This window comes from Musa acuminata, chromosome BXJ1-8 (genome assembly GCF_036884655.1).
Source record: "Musa acuminata AAA Group cultivar baxijiao chromosome BXJ1-8, Cavendish_Baxijiao_AAA, whole genome shotgun sequence".
Taxonomy (NCBI): Eukaryota; Viridiplantae; Streptophyta; class Magnoliopsida; order Zingiberales; family Musaceae; genus Musa; species Musa acuminata.
In genome coordinates, this window is record NC_088334.1 from 40,342,348 (window position 1) to 40,353,633 (window position 11,286).

Below are 11,286 nucleotides of genomic sequence, written 5' to 3' on the forward strand. Positions count from 1 at the left end.
GCACTAAGAGGGGGGGGGTGAATTAGTGCAGCGGAAATCTTACAGCAATTTAAAAGCTAAAGCTGCGTTCGTCCGATAAAAAATGATTTCGATATAAAAGCAGAATCACAGTGCAGTTTGCGTCTAAGTGCAGTTTTGCGTCTAAGCGCAGTTTGCATCTAAACACAGTTTGCGTCTAAGCGCAGTTTGCGTCTAAGCGCAGTTTGCGTCTAAACTCAGTTTTACGTTCAAACGCAGTTTTACGTCAAAACGCAGATTTACGTCTAAACGTAGTTTTACGTCTAAACGCAGATTTACGTCTAAACTCAGATTTACGTCTAAATGTAGTTTTGCGTTTAAAAGCAGTTTTGAACCTTGAAAAGCGTTTTACGTAGAAAGCAATTTGCAGTTATAAATGGAGTCCGAATGTAAGCGTAAACTGCAGTGTGAAGATCGTACGAAAACACGATTTACGTTTGAATGCAGATTCTGAAAGAACAGCACTTAGAACTTGTTCGTGAAAGCGCAGAGAGCAGTAGTAATGGAGGAGGTTTGCAGTAATGATAAAGTGCTCAAAAATAAACGCAAACCAGAGATTTAGAGTGGTTCGGTCAGCCTTGACCTACTCCACTTTTGGCTTCCTCCACCGACGAGGTTGCCGACGTCAACTAGCTGCCTTCCTTCAATGGGCGAAGGCTAACTGCCCTTTTACAGTTTCTCTCCTTTTGACAGGCTCAGGAGACAACCTTTACAGATCCTTTCTCTCCTCTCTTTACAACTCAAGACTTGAAGAACAGAAGGAGGAGAACTTTAGGACTTTACACAAATTTGAGCTCTTAGAATCACTGAAAAGATCAAGAATTCGGTGTGGATCTGTATCTTTTCAGTGCTGAATGGGTGGGGTATTTATAGGCCCCAACCCAGTTCAAATTTGGAGCTCAAAACGATCAAATCGATCAAATCCCAGAATTCTGGGATCAGGCGGTTGCACCTCTTGACTGGAGAGGTGGCACCGCCTGGCAGAGCTCGAAGACTGAGCTCAGGCGATTGCTTCTCTCTGCCAGAGCTCGAAGACTGAGCTCGGTGATTGCATCACCTGGCAGAGCTCGAAGACTGAGCTTGGTGATTGCATCACCTGGCAGAGCTCTAAACTGAGCTCGGTGGTTGCATCACCTGGCAGAGCTCCAAACTGAGCTCAGGCTGATGCACCTCTCTGCCAGAGCTCGAAGACTGAGCTCGGTGATTGTATCACCTGGCAGGGCTCGAGACTGAGCTCAGGCTGATGCACCTCTCTGCCAGAGCTCGAAGACTGAGCTTGGTGGTTGCATCGCCTGGCAGAGCTCGAAACTTGAGCTCTGGCGGTGCTACCTCTTGGCAGAGGAGGTTGCACCGCCCAGTCTAGCTCGTAGACTGAGCTCTGGGCGGTTGCACCTCTCGGCTGGGGCGGTTGCACCTCCCAGCCTCGCAGCCCTGGCGGTTGCACCTCCTGGCTGGGGCGGTTGCACCTCCCAACCCCACAGCCCAGGCGGTTGCACCTCCTGGCTGGGGCGGTTGCACCTCCTGGTGCAATCAGGGTCTGAATGGTTCACTCCATTCGGCCCACTTTGAATCTTTTCAGGGGCCCAATTGCCCCAAGATTAAGCTAATGGGATCACCTCCCATTTTCATGCTTAATCATCATGCTAACTACGATTAACTCTAAGACAACTTCTGCAGCTTTGCTCCGATGCGTCAATCGCTTCTTCCGGCGAGTTTCCGGCCAACTTCCGTCGATCAACCGATAACCCTCGGTGATCCTTCTGCGGACATCCGGCATACTCCTGGACTTTGCGACGATCCACTTGGCGAGTTCTGACGAGCTTCGCTTGGCAAGCTTCTGGACTTCTCGGATCTGTCCTCGCTGAACCTCCGACGACCGTCCGAACTTCCGTCGAACTCTCGAACTCCCAACGTGATCATGATCTTGACTCCGGCGCAACACCTGCTGCTTGTCTTACTCTTATCGTAGTTAATCCTGCACACTTATCTCAACACATAGATTAGACAACAAATGACAATTGACTTCATCATCAAAATCCGAGATTCAACAAGTGCTCTCGATCCTAACAATTGGTATCAGAGCGAGGTTAACTCTCAAACGGATTAAAACCCAAGAGAGATGGCTTACACCGGAAACCAAGAGGGCTTTTCGGTCTTTCGTCCACCGTTCTTTAACGGATTGGACTACACTTATTGGAAAACTCGAATGAGAGTTTTCTTGATTTCTCTGAATCTGGATTTATGGAATATCATTGAAAACAGTTTTCAACTTCCCTCTAAACCGATGAACGAATGGTCGGATTTGGAGACGAAGTATTTTTCTTTAAACGCAAAGGCTATGAATGCCTTATTTTGCGCTTTGGACAAAAATGAGTTCAATCGGATTTCTACGTGCGAAACAGCTTTTGACATTTGGCGAACACTTGAGATCACGCACGAGGGAACTAGTAGAGTCAAAGACTCGAAAGTTAACTTTTTATTGCATGATTTTGAGCTTTTTCGAATGCAACCAAGCGAGACTATAGGCGACATGTACACCCGTTTCACGGATTTCGTCAATAGTTTAAGAGCTCTTGGAAAATGTTTTTCGGATTTTGAACTCGTAAACAAGATTTTGCGCTCACTTTCTAAACCTTGGGATTCAAAAGTAACTGCTATTCAAGAATCGAAAAACTTGAACCAATTTCCACTTGAAGAACTAATTGGTTCCTTGATCACATATGAAATGACGTGCAATGCACGTGAAGAACTTGAGAACCACCTTCCAAAGAACAGGAAGGATTTGGGACATAGAATATTTGAAGACCACTCGAGCATAGGCTCAAGTGATGGTGAACTTAAACTACAAATGAAACAAAAATTAAAAAGTAAAAAGAACGGAACTACTTGCTTTGAACGCAAGAAGAAGAACAAAAATTGGGATGAATCGAGCTCCTCCGAAGACGAGGAGAAAATCAACAAAGGCGAGGTGGCAAACTACGCCTTTACGCCTTTCGACGCTGAGGTAATCAAAATGCCTTTAATTTACTTTGAAATTACATGATGCTTAAAGCATTTTTCTTTTTTATTTAATTTTCTTGAAAATCACATGTTTAATAATTTTATAATGAAAATACAAACAATTAGGAATCATGCTTATCATTCTAGTAATTTTGAAAATAATCATGAAAATTGCATGTTTATGATAAACAAAATGATTGTGATTAAAAATACCTTATGAAATCATGCTATATGTGGTTGAGAAGTAATAATGTGTATCATGTTGATTTCCATTGTTATTTCTCGATTTTGAGTATATGAAATCATGCTTAATTTGAAGTTATGATTAATGAGTATATATTTTTTACGTATGATGATTCTTGATTATCGATTTTCATGATAATAACAGTGGCTTTAAAAAATTGATGCATGTTTTCATAAATGAAAAGGCATGCTAACATGAAATCGATCACTTAAAATGAAACACTTAAAAAAGGGACAAAATATATTATCAATGAAATCATGAATCTATTTATGTTATAAATTTTGTGAGCCATAAAAATGATTTTGATGATTTAAATTTGAAATTAGTTTTATCAAAATCATGATCTTGATTTTTCTCTTGAATGATTGTGACTTGTATTCCTTGTATTCATGATATGATTTTTATGTAATTCTTTGTATTCATGAAATATTTATCTCATCACCCAATTATTTCTTTTTCAATATTCCTCAAGTGATGATATGAATGCATGAGATATTCATGAATTTGTTTTGATGTATGCAAATGAGAAGCTTCGATCATGCATGGTAGGATGCAATGTGACAAATTGATACCATGATGATTTGAAATATTGATGATTTGGAATCATGCATATAATAATGAGTTTATATGTTTTGAAAATGTGCATGTTTTAATTTGAAAATATAATGATGCACAAATGAGATTGATACTAACCTTTGTCATGATTTAGAAATTGATGTAAAGGGTTTTTCCCTTCTTTTTGACAATGACAAAGGGGGAGATAGATTGCTAGCACAATTCAAGAAAAATACAAAAATTACAAAAGAGAAAAAATTGCTAGCTTGCGGGGCTTAAAATGTAGAAATTTTTTGCTAGCTTGTATATGGTAAACTTGCTATCATACTACCATGATGATGAGCATGCCTTATCTTCATGATTATATTTGAAAAACTATGACAAAAATATGTCCGAATGATTAAACGTGTTAAAATTATTTTTCGGACTTTTTTGATTGAATGATCAAATCACTTGATTGCCATAATAATTTTACATAATTACTTGCCATGATTACATGTTGGAAATTATGTGCTTGAATACAAAAATTTCCATGATAATAAGCATGTTTTACCTTCATGATTGTAATTGAATATCTCTAGTAAAACCCTGTCCGAATGTATGAAAGTGTCAAATTTCATTTTCGGATTTTCTTGATCCTAACAATTGGATTTTCTTGATACATTATCCTCTTCCGAACTTAACAAGCATATGTCATATCAAGTTTAATTCACATCATTGATTTTTGACATATGGAATCATCTAGCAAATGCACTTATCATATGAAAAATATTTTTAGAAAAACATATTTGATGATTCCCTCTTATAAAAGGAAGATATTTTTACATACAAGGATTTGACTCACTTACATATCTTAATCCTTGCAAAAATGAAGTGTACTTTAATATCTTATCGATTTGAACTTCACATATGGCTTTCCTCCTTCATGTAAAAAGATAACAAATAAAAAGAAATAAAAGCTATCTCCATGTCATGTTTTCCTCGAGATGTTTGCATAATTGGTATCCTATCACTCAGTGTTGAAAAATGACATGAACCAACTTATGACATCGCACTTATATTTAAAATTTGCTTATATCGTTCTCCTTATTGTTGATGACAAAGGGGGAGAAATATATGAATTGATATGTTTGCTATCACTAATGGTTGCTATCACTGATGCTGATATGTTTGCTATCACTAATGATGATATGGTTGCTATTACTGATGTTGATATGTTTGCTATCACTGATGTTGATATGGTTGCTATCACTGATGCTATGATTAGGCCATACTTGCATCACCAAGAAATATATGATTGCTATCATTGCTATATGCCCTATATCAAGATATCAAACAAAAATTTGCATCGTACGAGCTGATATCTTACCATGTGATGCAATGCTACACTTGCTAAAATATTCGAAATGTGTACATCATGGAATGATATCAAGGGGGTCACTATCACATCCTCTGCAATCTTATCATGTTTGGTCCTTTGTGCCATTAATTGGGAAACCCCACATCCTTTGTGTTACTATCACATTCAACTTTGCTACTTCTGAAGCATTCCCAAACAAATATATGTATATATATGTATATATGTACATGTATGTATGTATGTATACATGTACATATGTATGTATATATATGTATGTACATACATATGTATATATATACATATACATATATATACATATGGATATATATGTATATGTATACATATGTATACGTATATATATATCGCTTGGATCATAACCCCCCCACAGATGCTCTGTGTCAAAAAAAAGCCTAGACTTGAACCTATTGTCACTGGGACCATGTAATTCTATGTGTCTGACACAGATGCTCAATGCCAAAAAAGCATAGACTTGCACCGATTGTCACTGATCAAAGTATTCTTGTTCGCTTAATTCTTCTGATCTACATCAGATCCCACTTGGGACCATGTAATTCTTATGGCCATTTGAAAGCACAGCATATTGACAAGTCTAGTGCTGATAAAGAAATGTTTTTCATGGAGATAGGCAGGAGGGATTGTTCAGGTGCCACCATATTATCTGGTGGAGTGTCATGAGAAAGGCTCCATAACATTCCTGGACTGTTGTTTCTTTTATTGTTTGGTTGCTAGGTTTTGCACTAGGAATTTGGAGGATCTTTGATGGATCAGGCTCTTCCATTCACTTAATTACTTCTTGTTCTCATCTTCCTTTCTTTTGGTGCTTGTATTGACTGGGTGTTGTACTTTGGAAGAGTACGGGTGATGGATCGGATAGAAAGATTCAGAACCACAAGATGGGCACTGATAGATTGAGAGAGGAAGACAGACAAAAGATAACAAGTTCATAAGCAGGTGAGAAACAGGAATAATTAGTAAAATATCACAACAAATTAGCAAGTCAGTCAGTGAAACATTCTATTTGATGGTAAGCAGATAAAGATTAGAGAGGGAGACAGACAAGAGTTACAAGTTAATAAGCAACTGAGGAACACGAAGAATTCGTATAAATAAAATAAATTAGTGAGTCATGTTATAAGATGAAGTGTCAGAATGAATTTATGCTGATATTTAAACAAAATTTTCAATGCTTATACAAGGAAAATAAAATTGCATCATAGATTTGTCAGAAGATATCAGAAACGAATTACTTGCAATTAAAATATTTGTGAGTAAGAAATATTCAGATCAAGAATTTATTATAATTAAATAAATCAAATAAGGATGTTAAAACTGAAAGAGAAAAAAAAAAGAAAAGGACTGATCAAGCTATTTGCTTTTCTGATGACCAATTCTCACAAATTAGAATTTGTAGGACATTTTAGAACATGACCAAAAGATGAACCACATTTGATGCCTATATTGAAAGCTAAGAGAAGTCAGTAATGAATAATGTGAGGGAAGAATACTAATAACATCCTAGTAATGGTAATGGAAACACCCAGTATCTTTTGAACTTGAGATTGTAAAATGCAAACTGATAAAAAGGTCTAATGACAACTTTATGTTATACGTAATTATCAATGATGCAGACGAATTCACTCCCTCAAGTACCTGGACGATTGGAGCATCTATAGACAAAGTCGGATGTTCGATAAGTTTGTCTTCAACCAGGCCATTAGCCATCCAACATGCAAGAGGCCTTGTGATGGTGTTGGTGGACAACAGAGGATGAAGATGGATGCCGAGATAACAGGGAGGTCGAAAATGATTTTTTCTGGGTGCCGTTAAGATCTTTGATCAGCTGGATAAACAAGATCTGGATAATCAAAGATCTTTGATCTTTGATTAGTTGCAGGCATATACTGTCTTCGATGACTTAACTATAGCACCTACTAGGAATACCATGAAAGGAAAGATTCATACAACAAAATAAGTTGTCATTTGTGCATCAACTCAATAATGATGAAAAAAACAAAATATAATAAATATAATAATATCAAATAGTAACCTTGAGTAGTTTAATCCCATCACATCTTGTTTCGTTGAGGTAGTAAAATTAACTGCAAGCATATAGGCAGCAATAAAGGTAATCCATCCACAGAATCACAGAATAAAACAAAAGGAGAAACACAAACGTAAACAATACTTGCAAAAAAAAAAGAATCAAGCTAGTGAACTACAGGGATTAAAAATTTAAAACTGATGCGAACCAAATCTCCTCAACGAAATAGTTAATATTAACTCAAGCAATCCATCTTGAAAAAACATAAACAAAGCAGAGTGATTGATAACAGTTTTATGGTCACAGTTGATAGAGTGATCAATAACAGTTTTAAGATCATATTTGTCAACGTTAGAGGATAAGTGAAAGAAGCATAGACCTTTTGAATCATTGAACATACATCAACTAGACTCAAAATCAAATAAAAAATGTAATGAATGCTAATAATAAGGAAATCAATGAAGAAATACAAACGTACAAACCTGCATAACAATCTCATAGTGGAGACTAACTCATAGACCACTTAAAACCGTGTGTCACACAATCTCCATGGAGTAGTTCATTTATGTAACAGGCACTGACCTATTAAAAGTGCGAAAATCTTTAGAAGTCTGTTAACATCAGTAGTCAAATATAAAAATGTAAATTAACATCATAAACACATCTACAACTAAGAAGAATATCCCAGAACGAACACGGTAGAAAAGGTTTCAGGAAATGAATGCTGGAAATGGCTAGAACATGCTAATATGACAAATGGAGACTACAGATAGGTTCATGTCCTGGAGAAAAGGCTGGGACAGAGAATTATGTGTCCTAGAAATGAAACAACTGACCATAGGTAACAAACCTCATCTAATCATATTTGCTGTCTGCAATGCTGCGATGACACGTAGTTTTGGACAGGCTAGAATTGCACTTTCACTGTTGCGGTTGGGGTGGCTCTGCCATGATGGATGAATACTGGAGCTAGTCTTCTGCACAAAAAAATAGCCTCCACTCTGTCTGGATTGATACTCATTAAGGACTCTGCTTCCAGTCCCTGAGCCAAAAAATATAGTCATCTTGGATAAAATAGGATACTTAGAGGTTGTTGAGCTTCCAACAGTTTGGATCAAACCCTAGGATCCACAGGACAAGAGACTCAGACTCTGTTGGCTGATTCATCAATTCTATCCTGGAGAGATAGATATTGAAGACAAGAAGCCCATTGCCTGTGGGATATGGTGTTGAGGATTGGTTGTTGTCATTGCCATTCAACTGCTTGGGCTCCTTTAGTTCTACATAAGCTGGTGTAACTTGGAAGTGGCTTGGTAACATACTTAAGATATACTTCATACATATCATTAACCACCTTAACATATCTGGCAGAATCTTCACCCATGCAACAAGCTTCATTGTGACTCAAGGTCCATAACCACTGAAAATGCTAAAACAAGGCTTTTAATGTTTCCGATATTTGTCATACTTTTCATGCATCTCCTTAGGTATGTTGCTCACCATGGTGTTCCTGATTCAATGTTGTGTTAATTAGCTCTAGCTGGATTTCTCGTGCTTCTTGAAAACTATATATTTGCAGTTTCCTCTATTGTTGTGAGGATACTATTCACAGAGTCGTACAAAAGTTTTAGGTGTGTAGAAACGATCTCCAGTATCTTCCAGTGACCCAGTCATGAGCTGATAGAGCTTCATTATAGTCATCAGATCTCAATTTGTAAGGCTATCTCAGCAAATTTTCCTTCCTGCACTCAAGAAGCTTTACAAATTTCACACTCTCCTTATTGTTGTAAACAAAATCATAAACTAAAGCAACCACATCCATGCAATTACATTCAAGATATTAGCATAACAATGTACAAAAAACAACTGACCTTTCATCATAAGAATGTTCTTGTTGGAAAGATCTCTAAGATTAGTACTATAGACGTCATGTGTTGAGCAGTTGTTGTCTAAGGTGATAATGAACAACTTAGTCTTCATATTCCAATTTGAAAAGCTAACACCAATTGCTTCACTAAGTGTATTTTCTGGATGAGGTGAAGATACCATCATGAAATTAAACATTCTTCTATGCAAACTCCAGTCACTGTCAATGTATTGCCAACTAACAACTGTTCAATCTGGGTCTCAGCAAGATTTCCTCTACAATTTCTCCTACTTTGTATCATACTAGTTATCTCTTTGACCTGCCAAAGAATGATGGATATTCACCTTGTAATCATTACAAAAGCTGTCTGTGCTGAAGTGACTGACCTGGAACAAATTTCTCTTAACTTCACAGCAGTAATACCACCAGCACCACTACAACACCGACAAGCAGTAAAGTCCCAACCATTTGTGATCAGAATCTCTTTCTGTCATTGAGCAAGGATACCAAATTATGGAAAATGGTAAAAGCAATGTGTCATGATCAACAAATTTTCAACAAAAATATCTATCTATTCACTCTGGTATTTTGTGTATATCGTTATTCTCTTCAGGAAGGATGTATCTCTTAATTTTGCCAACTGCAGTTGCTTCACATCAAGAATCACATTCCATCTTACAGCATCAACCACCTACTGAATGTTCATCAAATTTTGGCTCATTTTCTACTATTTGAGAACTCAGTTAACTTATCTGCTGTTTATGACGAATGGCTTGTGGTCAGACCCTCATACAGCAAGAATGGAGCCTGACAATAATAAGAACAAAGTTCGAGATTACCGTCAGTTTGTAAAGCGAAGCCATTCATGGGATGACGGCGAGCTACCAGTGCTGTTTGATGCTGCAAATACCCCCCTTATGCATTTCAACAAACACGTCGTGACTGCAATCACACCTCCGGAACTGTGCATGGGTCACACATAGGACCTACGTATGAGAACTCCAGCGGTTGGTGGCTCCCTTAAAGCTCCATCCCTTCGCCATATCCCGTCTGCTGTGGTCGTCTCTGCATCACCATGACAGGAGCACCGCGTGGCCTCCGAGCCGAAAGTGCCATACAGCAAAGGAATAAGAGGAAGCTGGGTGCTGATATCATGATCCCAGTACCAGCAGGCTCCAGCTCTGCCCATGCCGAGCTCAATTTCCTCAGTCTCGTATTCGTCAAACTGCCCCTTTTCTTCCACGACCAGCTCCACCAACCACTGAGAAAGCTCCATCTATTAGTTGTAAAAGGAGGGAGTCTAACTCGGTCTACAAAACGACATGAAACGTCACAGATGCAGCTGTGTCCACCGATGCAGGAAAACTCTCCCTGAGGTGTCTCCTTCCTCTTCATACAGGAGCAAGGAAGCTTCTTCCTCCCTGCAACAGCACGGTCACGTCGTCATGCCATGGCCCCGTTCAATTCTTTTCCCCCCCTAAATAGTTTATCGCTGCTCCTTCATGCCTCATGTCACCTCAGATTCTGATCGGCATTCATATGCTATACACCATCTGCAAGTCAACAAAACAAATGTTCGTCAACATTGGAGGTTCTCACAGCTGTTAAAAGCCACACAGATGTTGACAATGGACGTCCGTCGTCAGGACGACAATGAAACGATCAGGCATTAAGTCGAACAACTGTTGGACAACGGAATTCGATGAGACAGAACTGGGACGATACGCTGCTCTCTGCAGGAGCCGATCCTGGTAGATCACCAACGACAGTCGCACAAAATCTTGGGATTCAATCTTCATATAAAAGAAGATGTATTATACGGAAAAATAAATCTATGAAATAATATTTGGATTATATAATATCTAAACTATTATATATATATAATTTATTATAATATATAAAATAATTTTTTTCAGAAGAAAAAAAAATATTTTTAGAAAAATCGTTCATCATCAAATGGGTTCTAATTTACCGTCTCGTGAGGACGTATAAAATCTTGACAACTCAGCTCAGCTATTATGCAACCATCAGATCGGCTGTGAGTTCACTCTCGGATTTGACGTGGACATGTACATGTAAGTTGCTGCTGTGTGATCACGTTGATGTTCCATCCAAGTGGCAGCCTGTGGAAGATCAAACCCGGTCTACGAGCAGGACACTGATGCATCATCATCATCATT

At 38.1% G+C, this 11,286-nt stretch overlaps 1 long non-coding RNA gene across 4 annotated transcripts; it reads right to left on the bottom strand.

The window, feature by feature from the left end:
• Nucleotides 1–6,431: 6,431 nt before the first annotated feature.
• Nucleotides 6,432–10,852, bottom strand: LOC135587814 (uncharacterized). Of its 4 annotated transcripts, XR_010475973.1 has the most exons (7): nt 9,946–10,852; nt 9,493–9,858; nt 9,111–9,425; nt 8,090–8,981; nt 7,722–7,821; nt 7,246–7,297; nt 6,434–7,053 (listed from the first exon to the last, which is right to left on the bottom strand). It is a non-coding gene; the product is annotated as an uncharacterized LOC135587814 (long non-coding RNA). The 4 variants fall into 4 exon arrangements; XR_010475975.1 differs by having other exon boundaries at nt 6,432–7,053; nt 7,722–7,816; nt 9,111–9,858; XR_010475974.1 differs by having other exon boundaries at nt 9,111–9,593.
• Nucleotides 10,853–11,286: the final 434 nt, after the last annotated feature.